Source organism: Crocodylus porosus, unplaced genomic scaffold (genome assembly GCF_001723895.1).
Source record: "Crocodylus porosus isolate Cpor-Errol unplaced genomic scaffold, CroPor_comp1, whole genome shotgun sequence".
Classification (NCBI taxonomy): domain Eukaryota; kingdom Metazoa; phylum Chordata; order Crocodylia; family Crocodylidae; genus Crocodylus; species Crocodylus porosus.
In genome coordinates, this window is record NW_017728920.1 from 8,438,726 (window position 1) to 8,446,440 (window position 7,715).

Here is a 7,715-nt window from a genome sequence, read left to right on the forward strand (position 1 = left end):
TTCAGCCTCCACAAGAGAAGGCTGAGGGGGGATCTAGTGGCCTGTTACAAACTAGTCAGAGGGGACCAGCAGGCCTTGGGGGAGTCCCTGTTCCCCCGAGCTCTACCAGGAGTGACTAGAAATAACAGTCACAAGCTGACAGAGGGTGGATTCAGGCTAGACATCAGGAGGTGCTACTTCACGGTCAGAGCGGCTAGGATCTGGAACCAGCTTCCAAGAGAAGTGGTGCTGGCTCCTACCCTGGGGATCTTTAAGAGGAGGCTAGACAAACCTTGCTGTGGTCGTTTGACCCCAGTACTTTTTCCTGCCATGGCAGGGGGTCAGACTTGATGATCTGCTCAGGTCCTTTCCGATCCTACCAACTATGAGTGTCCATGATGCAACAGGCAAACATGCAAAAAAAGCATCATAACCTCCAGACAGACACCCAGCAACCACAGCATGCAGCAAGTACACAAAGCATGCTAACTATGAGCAGAGAAACTGATCTGTGCTATGGCAAAGTCCTTAAAGGGATGGATGGAGCAAGAAAAATCTCCCCAGAAAATTCCAGTGATATACTAGGCAAGGGCACTTTAATCTTGATAATACACATCGCATTCTTGTAAAATTGCAAAATACTTCTTAAGAATCTGAAAGAAACCAGTGCCCATTTGTTTTGGTTTACTTTTTTTTTACTCGTTGACTGTCCCCACACCCATCCTCTTGAAGCCCCTTTAAATATTTTACAGTTCATCAGAATAGGGAACTGGACACTGCAGCCAAAAAAACAAAAAGTGTCTGAAATGCTCTGAAGTTTTAGGAGAATTACCGATCCGCGTCTTGAGATTTCAAAGAAGTGGTTAAAAAATAAGAAGGTAGGATAAGAAAAAACACCTTTTCTGGGGAACAGTTTATCCAGAAGCTATGCTCACCACCTTTTTTGGACCTCTTTATAGGTCAAATAACTATAATATTGTGGAGCTCTGTTATCCTATCTTGTCTCATCAGTATACAATATAACGGCATATTGGCCTCAGAAACTGCAGTACAGTCATACTAGGTGGTGTTACACTGCTTGGAACAGACACAAGCAACAATGGGATGAAAAGTAGAGGTGGACCGATTCATCAGTCTGATATCAGATTGGCACAGATATAAAGCAATTGACTGTATCAGTACTTGGCCTGATATGGCTGATAATGTGGCTGATAAATGCCCCATGCATTCACATAGCTGCAGTGCAACATGTAGGCAATGAGGAGCACAGTCCAGCAGATTGGAGAGCTGCATGCAGCTGGTAAATCTCTTGTGGTGGAAGGGGAGGGGGGAGGGAAGGGGCGTGATGGGACAGATCAAGGTCCCCACAGTGAGGGAAGGAGTGGGGCTGGGACAGATGCTGCCCAGCCAGGGTGGGATGGGGTGTGGGATGGAGCTGCAGCCCATCTGGGAGGCACAGGGAGGGGCGCTGCTGCATGCACCCCAGGAGGGCATTGGGGGGCGGGTGCCTAGCTCCCTACCAAGGTGTCATGGCCACCATACTTGCTATGTCCAGCATTTAAGTTTTAGCATGAATGATTTTTAAAAATCATTTTCAAGGCTGTTTTAAAAAGAATCAGAAAGGCATTGGATTCTGAAATGGCTAATTTTACTGAGATGAAGAAAATAAAAAGCATGTTTAAGTGTTTAAGTTAATTGCTTCTCAGAGGCAGAATACGAGCAAATTTCAAAAGTTTTCCTGACCCCTGGCACAAATAGGAGTCAAAGTTTCAAGATACATTTCTTCAAAGGGGCATAAGCACTTTTGTGCACACCTGATATGCAGCTCACACATTCCAGTATGTACACAATCCCCAGCATGTAAATGCACACACCATTGCATACTGAGAAACCAGGAGCTGCCTGCTAACACTGGCAGTTTTGCAAAAATGTACTCTCACTTCTGAAAAGTTGACCCTTGAGGTTCTGGTTTGAGGCTTCAAGTCTGTTGTATACTCTGCAAACATTAGTGAAAGGTCTCAGACATCTGGCAGTTTTCCTCCGAGATCCTTAACACCTCTGTCTTGCTCTACCATTTATGCAAGGTACTGTACCTGCTGCAGATAGAAATATAATACAGTATGTTCTCAACACGTGAGCTTATTAATGATGACCCTACACTGAACCAGCAACCAGCAGTATGAAACTCCACTTCTATGCCCCATTGATATTCAATAGGACTACGGCTCCTATGTTACTAAGTGCAAAATCTCTGTTTCCTGTTAGCCCTCAAGGCTAGTCAGGTCTGAAAATGCCAGTTAGGTCATGTAAGAATAAATCCTTAACCTTTTCCCTTTTAGCCACAGCAGTAGACCACAAACATACTTTATGGCCTTCATTTTTAAAGTAAACTGAAGGTGTCATGCTGCTCGCCCTTTTGCTTAGTAAACAGTTCCACAGCATTGACCAGCCAGCACAGACTACCAGGAACATTAATCCAGAAAATGTGAAATCAAATTATTACTGGGAGATTTGGAGGAAATATATGCCGATGACAGGAAAATCCCTCCTGGGGACAGTAAGTCTTCCTCTAATTGGGGTTGTGAGTATGTACATCATTTATTAACTACATGTGTTGCTCTGACTGGATAGATCATTAGGAGACTGCAGCTGCTCTTGAATTGCTGGACAATTTTCTTCCCTTTCTCCCCTAGGGGGACCACCAAATGCTTGGAAGAGTTCTGAATTCCCCCATTTACCTAGGCAGGCAAGGCTTTTTGGGTAGATGTAACATCTTTTGTTAGACTAACTAAAAAGTTGGAAAAGAGTTATTTGCAAGCATTCAGGCACAAACACCCTTGCCTGAAAAAGGCTGTTTGTGCCTGAAAGCTTGCAAAGAACTTTTTTCCAACAATTTAGTTAGTCTAATAAATGATGTCACATCTACCCAAAGAACCCTGCCTGCCTATGTCCTTAGACCAACACGGCTAGAAGCAACACCCCTTTTATCCAGATTTTTCACCTGGTTTACCAGCAGCAACCTACTCTTCGTGACCTTAAACCACACACAAATATGCTTCCATGTCTCACTAATCTACCTCCTAAGCAGAAACTCAAATGGGCTGTGAAGTGACACTGAAAATATTTTTTGTGTTTTTCTTTCCTCCTTACTTGGGATGTCTTGACTTCTTAGATGTCTCATCTATGAACAATGACCTAAAAGCCCTGGTCTCTTCTGAATGGTATTTCCCTAATCCAGTAACCAACCAACTTCACTTGCCCCTAATATGGCACTTGCCCATCCATTCTATGCCCCTTATAATGGTGTGGCATAGAATGGATGGAACATACCATCATACAAAAACAGCTTTCCTTGTCATGCTGGATGATACATTAGGGTCATTGATAGAAATCAGAACTATTTAAAGATTTCACTTGAGATCATAAGAAGTAGGGTTGGAAAGGATGTCAAAAGGTCATCTACTCCAGCCCCCTAAACAAGCCAGGAGCATCCCTGACTAAACCATCCCAGCTAAGTTTCTGCCCAGCCTGCTCCTGGAAATTTCTAGGGATGGAGATTCTACAACTTCTTTAGGTAGCCTTTTCTAATGCTTGACCACCCTCATAGTCAGAAAGTTCCTCCTCATCTCCAACCTCTGCTGCAGCTTGCACCCATTGTTCCTAATTGTCCCTTACATCACAAAAAATAAACAGCCCATCTCTATCCTCTCTACAATCATCCTTCAGGTATTTGAAAACTATTATAAAATCACCCTCAGTCTTCTCTTCTCCAAACGAAATAACCCTAGTTCTTTCAGCCTATCTTCATAAGTCATGTTTCCAGGCCTCTAATCATTTTTACTGCTCTCCACCAGACTCTTTCCAAAGGTTTCCACATCTTTCTTGAAGTGCAGGATCCACAACTGGACACAGGACTGCAAGTGAAACCTTACTGGTGCTGAAAAGAGGGGAAGAATGACTTCCCTTGATTTGCAAGTGACACTACTGTTAATTTAACCCAGTATACTATTGGCCTATTTGGCAACAAGAGCACACTGGTGGCTCACATTCAACTTACGATCTACTGTAACCCCTGTTCTCTGCAGTACTGCAGCCTAGCCAATCATTCCCTGGTCTGTATTTGTCCATGCAATTATTCTTTACCCAAGATAAAGATTTTGCACTTGATCTTGTTGAATCGTATCTGATGATTGCAGACCATTTCTGCCGTCTATCCAGGTCATTCTGGATCCTAACCCTACCTTCCAGGTTATCTTCATCTCTACCCAACTTGGTGTCATCTGCAAATTTCTCAAGTATGCACTCAGTATCCATTACCTAAATGATTAATGAAGATGTTTAACAATTCCAGACACAGAACAGAACCCTGGGAAACCCCACTTAATACCTCCTTTGTGCTAGACATTAAGCCATTGATGACTGCTTATTGAGCACGACAATCCAAACACTCAAAGAGAAGTTCCCTCTTCTTTGTAATTCTGACCTACAATCTGCTCCAGATTTGTTCACAGGATTGTTCTTCTAACACTTCCATTTCACTTCCCTCTGTCCTCTCCAGTATTTTAGTTTTTGATTTTCACGCAACCCGTTTTTCCATAGTTTTGGCACTCATGCTTGGTTTGGGGGATTCAATATTATTCCTGCTCCATCTAGTTGTCGAAGTAGAATGGGTCCTTTGCCTCCCTTACACTAACTTACCTCAAGGCTCAAAAATGCACTCTTTCTGCATGGATTTAGTCCTTTGTCACTCACCAGCATTATCAGTGATATCAGTGCCACTCTGGATAGGAGAGCATTAACTGAATCCTTCTGCAGAGGAAATGCGAAAGATTCATAGATTTTAAGGGGCTGGAAGGGACCTCACAAGATCATTGGGTCCAGCCCCCCTGCACTAGGCAGAAAAGACAACAGGGGTCAGATGACCCCAGCAAGGTGACCGTCCAGTCTCCTCTTAGAAGATTTCCAGGGTAGGTGTTTGCACCACCTCTGGAGTGAACTTATTCCACAGTCTGGACACCCTGACTGTGAAGAAGTTTTTTCTAATGCTAGGCCTGAAATGGTCTTCCAAAATTTTGTGGCCATTACTCCTGGTTTTCCCCAGGGTGCCTTGGTGAATACTTGCTCACCGAGCCCTTGTTGTATTCCCCTGATATAGCAGTAAGCTGCTACCAAGTTCCCTTTCAGCCCTCTCTTTTTCAGGCTAAAGAGTCCCTCAGCCTTTCCTCAAATGGCTTGCTTTGCAAGTCTCTAATCTTATGGGTGGCTCTTCTCTGGACTCCCTCAAGCTTTTCCACATCCTTGTTGAAGTGTGGCACTCAGAACTGGATGCAGTACTTCAGTTGTGGCCTCACCAATGCTGAGTAAAGCAGAAGAATCACTTTCCTAGTTTTGTCTGAGGTACATCGGTTGATGCATCCCAAAGTATTGTCTGCCCTGCTGGATACAGCATTGCACTGATGACTTGTGTTAATACTACAGTGTATTATTACCCCTAGATCCTTTTCAGTTGTGGTGCTAATCAGTTTGGCACGACCAAGCCTGTAAGTATGTTGGGGGTTGTTCATCTCCAGATGGAGCACTTTACACTTCTCAATGTTGAATTTCATCTGGTTCCAGTATGCCCAATTTGTCAGCCTATCTAGGTCCATCTGTATCTGCAGCCTATGTTCAAGTGTGACCACACTCCCACATAACTTGGTGTTGTCTGCGAACTTGGCCAGTGAGCTCTTCAGCCCCACATCCAAATTATTGATAAAGATGTTGAAAAACACTAGACCAAACATGGACCCCTGAGGGACACCATTGGCCACTTCTCACCAGGACAACACAGGTACACGTTAATTCGAACTCTCTGGGTCCTACCCCTCAGCCAGCTTCCTATCCACCTAATGGTAGAGCAGTTAAGCCCTGCAATCCTCCAATTTTCCCATGAGAACATCATGGGATACCTAATCAAAGGCCTTTTGGAAGCCTTGGTATACAATGTCGACCTCCTCTCTCTTATCCAGGTGGTGAATTACCTGGTTGTAGAAGGAGTTGATATTGGTAAGACAAGACCTGCCTGCAACAAAGCCATGCTGGCTGTTGTTCAGAATCCCACGTTCTGCAAACGTATCACACATAGACTCCTTGATGCTTTTTTCCAGGATTTTCCCTGGGATAGAAGTTAGGCTAATTGACTTATAGTTGCCCAGGTCCTTTCCCCTTCTTGAAGACAGGCACAACATTGGTCCTCTTCCAGTCTTCAGGGACCTCCCCCAAGCACCACAAGTTTTGGAAGAGTTTCGCCAGAGGTCCCACAGTGATTTCAGCCAGCTCCTTCATCACTCTTGAATGAAGTTCATCCAGTCCTGCTGACTTATAAATGTCTAACTTTTCTAACTAATCAGGCACCAGCTCAACATCAACAGTAGGAAAGTAGTCATTCCCACCATGCCCATTCTGAACTTTATCTAGTATGATTTGCCCCTTCATCTGGTGAAATACCAAAGTAAAATAGTCCTTTAGGAGTTCAGTTTTCTCCTGAGATGTCCTGGGAAAATTCCTTTTTTCTCAATCCTGCATGGGCAATCCTCATGCAGAATGTGAGTTTTCTCCTGTAGGGTTTGGTCTAGAACATGCCATAGATTGACAATGCTCATTGTGGCACTCCTGCTCCCCAGCTGGCCCGAGGTCCCAGGATGCCTCTTACTGGTATTGCCGCTTCAGACCATCATGCATGCATGCAAAAAAATTACTATGTATTGCTCCATCTATCTTCATATGTTAGCTTAGGCATTGTAGTATTGAGAAGACAATTCAGATACTTTCATAATGCATTGTCACCTATCTCCACTCCACAATGACCTTGGTCTGTTTCCTCTTCAGCCCAAGTATTTATGTCCAAGGGAAGTTCTGTGTTCTGGTAGAAACCACATAAAAGTCAGTACTCCTTTCTTCTGCACTGCCTCCCCTCCCCACACCCCCATCTGACATCCCATATCTAGCTTTCAGCTGACACAGAAGGGATAATCTTGACCTCTATTCATTTTATTTTCCTTAATCTTTAATTTCTGTGCAACAAGGTGCTAACTGAATAAAAAACAAAACAAAACTTGAGCCTGACTACGTGATAGTGTTTTCTTCTGTTTGCTTTCATTTTTAATTTGAAATAAACTTTGTGAACACATCAGAAGGTTCTTAAGCTCCTTGAGTGCCAGACTTTGTTGTCTATTGTCATTCCACTAGACTTTGCCTGAGTGTTGCCGAAAGGAAACAGAAAGCAGTGGCCAAAATGGTACTTAGCAAACAGCCTGTCTTTCACCAACATGCTTATTCTTTTTTTAAAGCTATGTTTAGAAATAATCAAAAAAATCTTTCTTTGCAAAGGACTTATTACATTTGTGTCTCACAATTCCTGAAGCCTGTTTACTTTGGCAATACCATGTGATCAAGACTCAGATTTTAGGTTGGGAAGTAGGCCAAGATTCCCAGCTGGCTTGATATCCTCAACCTTTGTCATTTTTCATGACTTCGAGGACTGGGGGAAACAGTGATAAATTGGAAACCTGGGAAATGAAACTGCAGACCTGAAAAACAGGTAAAACATGTGAGTGAGTTAAGCCCCGCTGTGGAGACGAATGCTGCTCCAGCTACTCTCAAAACTTTGACTGCAAGGAAGGAATAGTGAAACAGGGTCACTGGGATTCATACAGACAAGTTTGGATGCTTTCCAGTTTCTACTTATAACTGGCTAA